The sequence below is a fragment of the Rhinolophus sinicus genome, chromosome 14 (genome assembly GCF_057876585.1).
Source record: "Rhinolophus sinicus isolate RSI-liver-muscle chromosome 14, RSI-T2T, whole genome shotgun sequence".
Lineage (NCBI taxonomy): Eukaryota > Metazoa > Chordata > Mammalia > Chiroptera > Rhinolophidae > Rhinolophus > Rhinolophus sinicus.
In genome coordinates, this window is record NC_142514.1 from 182,293,741 (window position 1) to 182,306,379 (window position 12,639).

Consider the following 12,639-nt stretch of genomic DNA (forward strand, 5'->3'; position numbering starts at 1 on the left):
CGCGAGACGCCCAGTTAGACACTCCAGTTTTCTGACTACACGCCCCACCCGCAGTTCCCCCAAGAACGGTCCTCTTCCTCCCACGGGCTCAACCCCCGGAAAGTTTGGAGGACCCCTGGGGCCGCGCGTCTCCCGTCTGCTCTGCTCTTCCTCGCCTCCTCGCGCCTGCTGCCCTGCCACGCCCTCTCATCCCCGCATCTTTGCTTTGGGAGAAGGGGAGGCAAGAAAGAGAGAGAGGAAGCTGAACTTCCGAGAAGGAGTGGTAACTGGGTAAAGAAAAGTGAGGAGGGAGAGGAAGCCAATGGGGAAAATCTGACCAGTAAGAGTTGAGCTCCCCTCAGGCCAAAAGGGCTGGGAATTTGGAGATGGACCCAAGCAGTAGAGGGCGAATAGGACGTGGTGGGAGAAGAGACGGCCTCCTCAAAAAGACTGCAAGTTGGGGGAGAGTGGGAGAGGGTAAAGAGGAAGTTGAGGCCGCCTGGCCGCATGAGTCTTGAGGAAGTGAAATTGGAAATTACCTATGTGAGGAGGAGGGGAAACATGAAGCAACAGTGAAATTTTGTGGGAACTTAGGGGAAATTAAAAAACCCAAATACTTCCGCTTTTCTCTCAGGGTCACCACCAGTTACCAGTTTTTCATGCTGACCTGTGACCCCAAACCCCCACCCCGCTTACCAGTTCCAGGCAGTTCCACTAGGCTCATTCCCCTGCCATGGTCCCTGGCCACAAGTGGAAGTCCACTGGGCTGTCTAGGCTGGTGAGAATCTTCAGTGGGTGATGTCAGAGCTTTGGAGACTGTGATTGTTATGTAACCAGTACAGGACACCAAAGTGCCAGAGGGGGTCTCGGGAGGCTCCTGGACAGATCTGAAATGTAGCTGGGCACTAGAAGCCCTCACGTCCAACTTTCTGGCTTCTGGGAGATGTGGGAACCTGAAGGGCTGGGTGCCTATATCAGGGAAGAAAGCAGGCTGGCAGGCTAAGCGGACAGAGGCAGGAACTCAGAACAGGCAGAATATTAGGGGAGCTGAGTCAATTGGGAGCCAGAGGGGGCAATATGGGAGGTTTGGTTGCCCACCCCATGTAGGGTCAGGCCTCAGTGCCTTCTGAGGGAATAATGTTAAATTGACTGCCTCTCCCTCTCTAAGCATTGGAGAGCACTGCCTGCAGTCTTAGGTCCCGGAGTTACTCCTTTTATTTGTATTAGCATTCTTTTCATCAACCACAGTAAAATGTGAAAAGCCATGAGACTCTTTTTTTGGGCATTCTTCTCAAAAGAGAATACTGAGACTCCTAGGCAGGGTGTCACCACAGGCTGGATGCCAGCTGATGACCAGAAGCCTCAGGCGGGCCCAGTCCAGACTTCCTGGGCCAGCCTTAAAGCCAAAGGTCTTGCCTCCTACATGACGCTTTAAGGGGTCCACCCCGGAGATGCAACTTCTGAGCTGTTCCAGGGAAGGGCCCGGGGCTGAGGATCCTGAAAGAGGTGGTTGTTCAGTGGCCTGAATAAGGCTTTAAGGAGCTGGGTCCCCGGCAACACTCACACTGACCCACCATGGTGTGCACATCTCCCCAGAGCCCTGTGTGCTAGGAAAAGCCAACCCTATAAAATTGAAAATAACAGAATGTTCCTAGGTTATTTATAAATGAACCCTGTTGTTTCTGTATGGCCGCTTGGCTTTCTCCAAGGAGCTCAAAGGACTGGAAGAGGGGTTCTTTCATGAGGCTCAAGTGGGTGGAAATTAGTTTCCCCAATTTCACAGACTTTGCACCCAGGTCCTGGGCAGCTTCCTTATTTAGTATTTCCCCAGACTGGGAAAATGTCCTTCTGGTTTTTTTCTTTTTTGAGTAACATACCGGTAACTTCCATTTAATGGGAAAGTTTTGTGACATGTGAAGAACCGTTTCACTTTTGGTTTCTCCGTTTCACTTTCTGTATGTGTTTTCCTGGATTCCTGGAAAAAACTGAGGAAAGGTTCAGATATTTCCTTTTTCTCTGAGATGCCTCACTCCCAGTGTTTTCTTCTTTCAAATTCACAAACACACCCACAAAAACCCCCGCCCTGAGGTGCCCCTAGGTCTCCCTGAGACTGCACTCAGCAACCGGAAAGGGGCCACCTGCTTTCTCGCAGAGCAGTCCCATGATGTCCTGGTCTAGAGAAGTGTCTACAAAGCCCCTAAAAACAACTTCAAAAAAACCCCACAGTTTCTCTCCAAATATGGCAGGAGAATCAGGCTGGAAAAAGCCCAAAACATAGGTTTGTCCCTGGGATGAAGAGTGGTTCATTCTGTCCACTGAGAAAATGTGCACATCAGTGCAGCTTTTGGGTCTTGTAGTCACAGGAACAGATATGGCCAACAGATCAGTTTGGCCAAAACAAGGTGAAGAACTCGGGAGGCTGGTTCCTTGGCAATCCAGGGTCTCCAGCGCCAGCCAGAAGGGGGTCCTCTCCACAAGGCCTCTCTCCCGTCTCCCGAAGAGGCAGCAGTGGACGAGGCCTTGGGTACAATGTCTGACCCTCCCTGAGGTGTGGATGTGAAGGCTGTGCCAGAGGATGGGGTGGGCTCTGTGCCCTGAACGCTGAGTGTGACACATGGTCGGGGCCAGAATTACTCTCCAGCCCCCAGCCCGTGAGGCTCAGACTGTGTCCCAGCCATGGGGGAAAAGGGGATAGAGGCCATGGGAGGGAGAGGCAACTAGAGCAGACGCACCTGCCTGGAGGGGACATAAGGAGGTCAAGTGGCTGCACGCACACAGGTTCAGCTAAGACCCTGGTCACTCAGGCAGCAACATCCACAGCACGTCATGTACCCTCAGGTTGCCGTCATCATGGGATCACAGGGTTATACCCGCCATTTCCATCAGTGTAGAGCAAGGGGACCCCCAAGCCTGTGCCAAGGGACCCATGGTGGTATCACTGTAGAAGACAGAATCCTCATGTACCAAGTGATAAACCACTTCCTGTCCCCAAATGCAATGTGTCCACAGCACGGTTGGGACGGTGCCTGCATTCTGCAGGGAGTTTGGGTTGAACACTGCACCCTCCACTCAGCACAGCTGCTGCTCCAGCAGCCCCTGCAAGATGGGCCCCAGAGACAGACAGGTGTTTGGAAGCCCTGCAGTGGGGGCCCTACCTCCAGCTTGACATACAGTTTCCATCAAAATGGTTGGAGGCCTTTGGCTCAGCTCTGCCAAGCACTGAGAGGTTACACAGCACCCCAGTAAAATGCAGGCTGGGCCCCCAGGCAGCTAAGCAGGGTGGGGTGGAATGAGGTGTGGGGCTCTGGCTTGAGGGCAGAGTTCACCCCAGGCTATACCTGAGAAAGAGGCTCTAGAAACCCTCTTCCTCTGCTTTGCCTCCAGCTCCCACCCTGTGACTTTAAATGGTTCCAGTACGGAAAGAGCAGTGTTAATATTCCCAAGGCTCAGCTTCTCATTCAGGCTTTGAGGAAGGCACTCTACACGCCTAGGCCTCCGGCTTCTTCTCATTGAGATTTGGAAGCAGAGATCCCGAGCAGCCCTGACACTGTGTCACCTCCAAGCCAGGCTCCTGGCACCCACAGAGGCTTCTGGAGCCCAGGGGTCTGGGACCACTCAAAATTTTTTTCATATAAGTGAATGGCAATTGCTTCTTTGCTTTATGCCATTTCGACTTACCAAAGGTTTCCCAGGAACACTCTACTTTCTGATAGTGGGGGATACCTGTAATTTGTTGCACAGCAATAGATTACTGTAGCAATGGCTTTGATCTTTTGTCAATCAACACTTTTGTTGACTGGCAACACTTGGCAGCCTTCAACAGAAGTTAAGAAGAAAATGGAAGGAAACTAAAGTGATCATGGAGTACCACTAACTGGGAAAGCAGATTTCAAAACTGAATATAGCGTGACCTGGCTTCACACACACACACACACACACACACACACACACACACACACACACACGGGGTTCTGGAGGTGATTTTGCTCCCTGGGGGACATTTGGCATTCTTGGTGGTCCTAACTTGCGGGGGCTGCTGCTGGCCTCAAGTGGGTAGAACCCAGGGATGCTGCTAACAACATCCTACAATGCATAGGACAGTCCCCACCACCAAGAATTATCCAGCCCCAATGTCAGGAGAGCCAGCGCGTGCGCGCACACACTCACACACACTCTCACACACAACACAGTCACACACACACTCACACACACACACTCACACACACAACACAGCCACACACACTTGCACATACTCACACACACACACACAACAGTCACACACACTCACACACACACACACACACACACACACACACACACACTGCCGTCCACTATTGAGAGGCAGTATAGCAAAAGGGCAAGTGCATAGTCAGGTTTAAGTCCTAAAGCCTGTCTCATCTTTAGCAAGACACAAGGTGTCTGGGACACAAACTGTAAAGACACAAGCTGTAAAATGAGACACCAACAGCACCTAGCATGCAGAATTAAATGTGAATGTGCAGAGTACACAGAACAGGGAAGGCAGCTAACCCGAGTGGTTATGGGACATATCTACAGGGCTATCCTTGCGTCATAGGAGCTGGCGCAATTTTTGTTTAATTTCCTATATTGTCCAACTTTTATATCATGGGCATATTTGAGGGAAGCTGAGAGACATTTTACAAAACTGGCCTGTGCTCTTCAAAAATGTCAAGGTCTTAAAAAACAAAGAAAGGCTGAGGGTGGCTCAGCTTAAAGAAGACTGAAGACACCTGACCGTCAAATGTGGGGCATGATCCCAGTTTTCTGGGACAACCAGAGACATCCAGAAGTGGACAGCGTATCAGATGATCGTACTGCGCCACTATCGCTATGCCTAAAAGTGGTAACTGTGTTGTTGTGTAAGAGATGTCATTTTTCTTAGGTGGTACATGTTGAAATATTCCTTAACTTACTTTCAAATGGTTCAGAAAAAATGTGTGTGTGTATGAGGGAGGGAGAGAGGGGAAGAGAGAGAGAGAGCGCGCGCAAATATGGCAAAATGTTAAGTAGGTGAACCCGAATGAAGGGTATATGAGTGTTCATTGTACTTTGCTTGCAACTGTTCTGAAGGTTTCATAATTGTCAAAAACAAAAAGTAAAAGGCTAGTGTCACGCGGCGTGTCATGCAGGGTCTCTGGTCCCGCTCCCCACACAAGAACACAGGACATGGTGAGGCCAAAAAGGAACACCCACGGAGCCATAGATGGGGGAGTCATACCATTGTATTTTGGCTGGTGGCTGGGTTGGAGACACAGGGAGCAAACATCCACCAGTACCCCAACGAGGGGCCTTCCTGCCCCCACCCAGTTGCGCTGGCAGCCAGGCAAGACACACACAGAAAACAGGATCCACACGATCCGCAATCCACCATCCTCTTTTCTGCCTGCCAACCAACCAACCAACGCAGCCACGGCAGTTATATCAGTGGCTAATGGCTAACTGGTTACAGCTGATGACCATCTACTACACGAGCCAGCACCTTTCCACATGAGGCCGAGAGCCTGGAAACTGCTCTCTGGGACTCTGTCCCCACAGCTTGGAACAAGATACCCTTCCCTCAGGTACTATGTGGCCTGCCCCGATATTACATTTGTGGACTCATGACCCAGAAGTACTGTATAGAGCATTAATTATGAACATAAAATGGACTGTAATAATTCCGATAGCTATGTCAGTTGCAAAGTGGCATCATGCCAGAGCATGCCATGAAAGGTGTACCCAGTGAACACCCTAACCAGATAACTCCAGAGTGGAGTGTGACCATCTGGACAGCTTTATTGGACTGCAGATGGGGGAACCACACCAAGTCTCGGGCATAAGATCAGAGCTGTCTGACGGCTCATCGCTCAGGCCTCAGCCCACGAGCTGACAGCCGCACGTGCATTCATCCCAGATGGAGCGCTTGAAGCCTCACCTTCTGACCATCTCATCAGCCTGACCTGACGTCCATTGATCTGCATCCCAGGGCCCCCAGCGCCGAAGGGGCTCGCACTGAACACCGTAAGACTCTGTTCACCTTACCTAACCCTATTGCTCGCAAACCTGTGTGACTTTTGTGTGAAACCGCTCTACCTCGATTAGTGGAGACGATCCTCTGGCCAGAGCCTCAGTTAATGCCCATGGGAAACTGAGGTAGTAGAACTAGATCCATGGCTTTATTCTAATAAAGTCTGACATTGTGAGAAGACACAAATGTGTGAGACTACTATTTTGATAGCCACGTCCCGTTCACGACAAGTACCAAAGCCCATTTATGATAAATGGATGAATCCACTATATTCTGTTCATACAACAGAACACCGTCCGCAGTGAATGAACATGAGCAAACTACGGGTTCCAGCAACCAGATGGAGACAGCGGGACGCAGCAGCAGGACTCATTTATATAATGAACGAATAACAACAACCCAGGCAAAATGAACACATGGCTGTGTACATGGATGGACAACTGCAGGGAGAGGCAAGGAAGTGATTGCCACAAAGGTCAGCGTTGTGCTTACCTGGGGTGGGTCCGCCTAGAAGGACACATATGGGGCGCACTGCAATGCAGAGATTTTCTTTTTCTTGAGCGGTAGTTACACAGGAATTCATTTTCTAATTCTACAAATATATGCTCTGCATTTGTTTTATACACACGACAGCTGTAAACGTCCCACCAGGAACCCCACTATGTGAGAGGTGAACACTGAGTGCCTAGGACCCGCCTCTGTGTGTGGCGCTGATAGTGTCCGGGTGGCCCTGACGGGTCTGGGGGACTGCTGGGGGAAAGGCTGGGGAGGAGGATGCGGAGGGGAGAAGGATGGAAGGACGGACCCCAGAGCTCCCTCGGGATTCGGCCTGGGGCGCCCTCTGGTGGTGGCCGCCCGGAGTAAGGCTTGCAGAAGAGCAGCTCCCTGGCCCATGCCTCCATCCCCTTTCTGCGCCTTTGTCCCTGTCATTCCTTCTTCATCCAATGCTCATGACCTCTTCCTGGGCTTCACCTCAGCAAAAGCTGAGCTCAAACTCACTTCTCTCAGAGAGCCTTTCGCGATCAAGGCCGCCCAACTCTGATCAGCCCTTCCCCCATCCACCTGGCCTTTCGTTGTGGTTGCGACACAGTTAATTTGCACATCGTCTCAGTCAGCACTGTGTTGTTTCACATGCGTGGTGATGGTGATGGTGATGAAGACTGATGGCTGGCGTTTACAGAGGGCCTCCTACCTGCCGGTACTGCTGTGCTGATGGCTGCAGGGGTCGGATGCCCCCCTCCCCCCAGCATCTCATTCATGCAGATGGTCAGTCCTTCCGCGTGCATTTATTTATTTATGTAGTTATTTATTTTCTAACACTACCTTCCTCTCTTTGACCCTGCAGCCCTAACAACACATTGGTGCCCAATGTCCTTAAATAGCCCCCATCTCTTTGAAATACCTACAGCAGTTGCAGATACTCTCCTACGTCATTAGAAATAGGTAACATTACTGGGTAAATGGTGTTGAGAAAATTGATAAACCGTTATGTAAATTATAGGCGATCTCAACATCATGCCTCATAATGACATAAATGATACTATCACTTTCCTTACTCCATTCTAGTGAGTTCTGTTTTAAGGGCTTTTTTTCACTAGTCCATGCGTCCGAGGAAGAGCGATACGAACTCATCATACCCTCCTCCAACTACCCCGCTTTCGTCTCTTCTAACCCCTCACAAGTTCTCTCGCCTTGACTCCTCTTCTCAGCAACTTACTGAATTTCACATAAACTCTGAAAACAGTGCTCTCACTGGCCCCTCACGTGACTCAGTGTCCCACAGTCCATCTCCAAATGTGCCCCCATGAATGTCATTTGGCTACTCTCCTACTTAGACTTTCTACTTAGTACTTTCCTACTTAGACTTCCTGTTGCCTAAAGAACAAGTACAAATTCTGGAACCTAAGATGGAAAGGCCTCCTATATGGTCCATGCCCCTCTCCCCCAAATTTATTTATTTCTCATTCCTTTCCCAAATGAGAAAGGAGATAGGGTACATGTCCCAATAATTACTCAGGCCTGAAGCAGACTCTGCCATTCAAACACATTGTTATTCTTGTGGCAAAATGTATGTCAAAAGAGAAGGTAAGAAGAGTATAAATCGGGTTTCTTCAGGTGAGGTGCATCGTGCATTTATTAAGCACCTACTCTGTGCCAGTCTCTGAGGCTATAGGAAACAAAAAGTCAGGGGCCGCTGCTCCCAGGGGTTCACAGGCTGGTGGGGAACAGCCAAGTGTTGGTGATGGGATGTGATGGGGGCTCTAAGGGAGGTCACAGAGCATCATGGGAGCCAGTGAGTGGGGAGGAGTCTCAAGAGCGGGAGCTAAGCAAAATGTGTCCAGGCCCAGGGCCTGCTGGGAAAAGGTCAGTGGAGATCAAAGAGGCAGTCAGAGGGAGCTGGGTTGGCCTCACCCACAGGTTGGGACATGGCCTCTGAGAGCTGTCAGAGGCTCTGTAGGTAGGGGCAGATGGAGGACAGATGCCACCCCCTTCCATCCCAAGCCAGCACTTTGAGGCCTGACAGCCCCAAGAGAGTCAGAGTTCAGGTCCCTACCATTCAGCCAGTGTATCTTGAACATCTACTATGCTGGGGTGGGGGTGGGGGCAGGGGGCATGAATGAGTCATGGACTTTACCTTCCAGGAGTTTAGGACCAGCATGAGGATAAGATAAGCCACAGAGCTCTCCTGGAAAGAGATAAGACGCTGCTGGGCGAGGCCCAGAGCTGTGTGGACAGAGGCGGGAGCAGATTCTGCAGTCAAGGGAGGGGCGTCTGGGCTGGGTCTCAGAAGAGGCTACTCCCAGGGATCCAGAGCTGACAGGGCAGTGTGAGCAAAGCTGCTCATGGGAAGGGACAAGTGACAGTGTGGTAGGGACCAGAGTAGGGGCTGGGAGGCTTGTCAGCTGCATAGAGTCCTCAGAGAGAGAAGGTCCGACTTGTTCTGTGACTTTAGCAAGACGCTCACCGCCTCTGAGCCTGTGTCCTCATCTCCCAAACAGGTTCACAAGCGTTACCTTGCAAGGTGGCCGAGATGATTCCAGGTGATTCATGTAAGCCAGTGCCCAGCACACAGAAAGAGCTCAAGAACCATTTCCTGTGGTTAAGCAATTTGGACTTTATTCCTAGGTCTATGTTTCCAAATTTTTAATTTTTATTGTTTAGCAACAGAAACATTTGCGTTCAAATAAAAAATTTCCCAGAAGCCCAATGTACAAAAGCCAGGCAGGAGTGCGGCTACCGTGGGAAGCTGGAGCAGGGGTGGGGCCAGTCTTGTCAGTAGGCTACCACCCTCACTTACCACCACAGCTGGGCCCAGGGAGCTGGCGGCGCTGTGCTGCAGGGGGAAGACTGGCAAGAGAGGAGAGGGGGGCAGAGGGGGAGGCTGGCTCAGGGTCCCTGGCCGCGGGTGGTGGTGGGGTCTCCAGCACAGACTGGGTCAAAGCCCTTGGGCTCCCCTTGGCCACACCGGATGTTGGTGGTCCCTCCTCAGGGTGCAAGACAGAGAGGCTCAGGATCTGTTCGAACATTTATTGGGCACACACCTGGGCTTGGCCTGGGCTGGGGGCTGAGCTCACAGGTGGTGAGGAGGATGGAAACTCTGGGTGAGAGCAGTGCTCAGGGGAAGTACAGGGTGCTGGGGTGTCCAGGTGGGCACTTAGGATCGTAGGCTTCACAAAGGCTTCCTGGAGGCAGCAAATGCTTAGGCAGGGCTTGGAATGGTTAGTAAGAGTGAGCCTGGCAAAAAATGCTGGGAAGGGTGTTCCAGGCAGAGGGAACAGCATGGGCAAAACACAGAGGCATGCTGCAGCGCAGTCAGTATAGGTGGGGACCTAAAGCAGTTTGGGCTGACAAGAGGGGAAATGGAAAGATGGGAATGAAACAGGAGGCTGTTGCGCCTTGAGTGCCGCACTGGGGTAGCAGCTCTTCATTGCCAGTTGGGCCCATTGGAGTCGCAGCCCTCCCCCACAGGTCCTGGCAGCTGGCATTGAGGCGAACATACCTGTGACCTATGGAATTGGCAGCCAGAGGGGACACGAGAGCACTGGCTGTCAATTCATAGGTCAGAGCCCTGTGCACTCGGTCTCGGCAGCCTGCCGACAGCCCACCACCCTTCACCATCCTGGGCCTGGGAGCATGGCCACGAAAGTCCCCGCCGGTCTGCTGGGTGGTAGCTGCCTCTCCTCCTCCGTGGGGACTGGCCCCCACCCCAGATAACAGCAGCCCCACTGGAACTAGTGGGTACTTCCACATGGAGTTGCTGTTACAGGGGGTGGGAGCCGCTTGGAGGCCTGGGTCCTGCCCACCTGGCATCTCCCCTTGGGCAGAGGTCTGCGGAGCACCCATGCCACCCACCTGGTCCCCGGGTCTTCATGACCCTGGATCCATGGTCTTTTTATTGAGTCTCCTTATCATCCAGGGCCCACTGCTCTGGGCGAAGTCCAGTCTCAACCCCAGATCTGCTCATAAAGCCGGGAGTGGTTCTGAATTACAGCTCGAGGGCAGCCTTTGCCCGATCTGACACCCACACCCTCTGTTCCTAGTTCCTTGTTTCCTCGTTTCTTTCCCAATCAGAGCCAGGCTGCAGTTGCAGGTTTGGCTCCTGCGGCCTCCGTCCTCTGCCCTTTGCCCACCCTTCCTGCTGCAGCCACCGGGCAGAGGGACAGCAAGGGACGCGGGGTCTGTGTTGTCTCCAGGAACCTGGAATGCCCAGATTCCTGGGGATGGCCCCATAGAACCTGGAGATGAGACTGAGAGAGAAGGGCGGGGGTGGAGGGGAGACGAGAAAGTGGGAGAGTGAGAGTGAAGCAAAGAGGCTAGAAGAGAAACAGATGAGCGGGACAGGCAGAGAACTGGACAGGGACAGCAAATGGGGTAGAGAAGGGAGAGGTCGCGGGAAAGGGGGAGAACACGGCACTTAAAAAGATGCTGATACACTAACCTGCCGGCAGAATGCTAAGAACAGGGCTGTAAGCAAGCACCCATCTGGAAGAACACTTAGCACCTTGGTGGCCTGGGAGCTGGGTGACCTTGAGCGTGTGGCTTAACCTCTCTGAGCCACTGCTGATTTGTCGTATGCACATTAGGGCTTATGAGGCCGTCCTGCACACTGCCGTGGACTAGTGGGAAGCCACCTTCCCTTTAACCTTTGGGTCTGTCTCTGCTGTGGGGAGAGGAAGGAGCTGCTGGCTGGGTCCCTGAGCTGGCCCAGGGCCCCCAGGGAGCACACCTTTCTCCTGCAGTGTATTCTCATCCCCCCAGACAGGCTCTGGCCCACGAGGCTTCAGTGACAGGTTCCAGTGCCAGACCTGCCACGGGGACATTTTAGAGATCCCAAGACTTCTGGGGAGGAAGAGGAGCTGGGACTCTGAGCTTGTAGAGTGGACTTGGGCCATGTTCCCCCTTTCCCGGCAGTGGAAATTGGCCCAGAGATGCAAAGGAGGCTGCCCAAGGTCACAGAGTAGGGCCTCGGGGTCTGTTCTGCCCAGCAACCTCCCCGAAGCGGCATCTTCCCAGGAAGCAGTTAAGGTGGGATGGGGGTCCCTGGGCAGGAGACCTCTGCCAGGAAGGACAGGACACCAGAGCTGGTGACAGCAACCCCGCCTTCCAAAGCCCAGTAGGCCCTCCCGAGGACTCCCAGGCAAGACCAAGTGCCTGGCCTGGCAGGAGCAGCGGCACAGAATGCCCTCGCCCACCAGGTCTAGCTGCCTCATCCCAAGGTGGAAACTGAGGCCCAGGGCTGGAAGGGACTTGCTAGGGTCACCCAGTGGTTGCTTAGGTCCCTTCCTTTCTTCCTCAGAAGGGCTGGGGAGCCTGCAGAGGTGGCTGGGCCCAGGAGTGCCCTGGGGCAGAGGGGCTGCAGGTGTCTGACCGCCTGGGTAGGTTCTTACCTGGACGCCTGGCTGGCTCTGGGGCACAAGAAGGAAGTGGGGACGCCCTGGACCCAGCGCCTTTTGAGCCGTTGGCCCAGCCCCTGGCAGCGGTTAATGATTAGCCTGCCGTCTGTCAATATCGATCAGTGCAGTTCAAAGGGCAGGAAACCCTGGACTGTGCCCGGGCAGGGTAGGGCAGCTCCAGGAAGCATCAGGCTGGGCCCCCATCTGGCCCTCCCAGTGACATCAGACCCCAGCCTTCCACGGCCCAGTGCCCTCCTGGCCCCTTCTCCACTCCACTGCCCCCCATTGCTCGGCCTTCTTTCCCAGGTGACCAGGCAGTGAGGACCCGGGTCCACCAGGACAAAACTGCCTTGTTCACTTGGTGCCCAGATCTGTCACTGAGGAAACAGCAGGGACACAAAAGGGGCTGGGGGTGGGGGTGCTTTGCTAACCACAGAAAAGTCTGCAGACGGCCCCAGTAAGGTGAGACCTTGTTAAGTCTATTCCTCAGTTTCCCCGTGGGCCCACCTGCCTCACTGCAGTATGACGGGGGCGTGGGGCAGGAAGGGGCACGATCTGAGCAGCCCCTCTTCCTTGTTCTCAAGAAACAAGCTGTGCGCATGTGGAGGGAAGCAGACAACGGGCATTTTCCCGATGCCATGTAAGTTTCTGTGCAAATGCCACTGTCAGGACCCCTTCTAGCCACAGTGCTGTCCCCAGCGTCCCTCCCCCTCCAGGGACCTGGATCTGGGATGGCAG

At 53.2% G+C, this 12,639-nt stretch overlaps 1 long non-coding RNA gene across 1 annotated transcript; it reads right to left on the reverse strand.

Moving 5' to 3' along the window:
• Nucleotides 1–9,136: 9,136 nt before the first annotated feature.
• On the reverse strand, nucleotides 9,137–11,937 carry LOC148755985 (uncharacterized). Its single transcript, XR_016018398.1, has 2 exons — nucleotides 11,896–11,937; nucleotides 9,137–9,355 (listed from the first exon to the last, which is right to left on the reverse strand). It is a non-coding gene; the product is annotated as an uncharacterized LOC148755985 (long non-coding RNA).
• Between the last annotated feature and the right edge of the window lie 702 nt (nucleotides 11,938–12,639).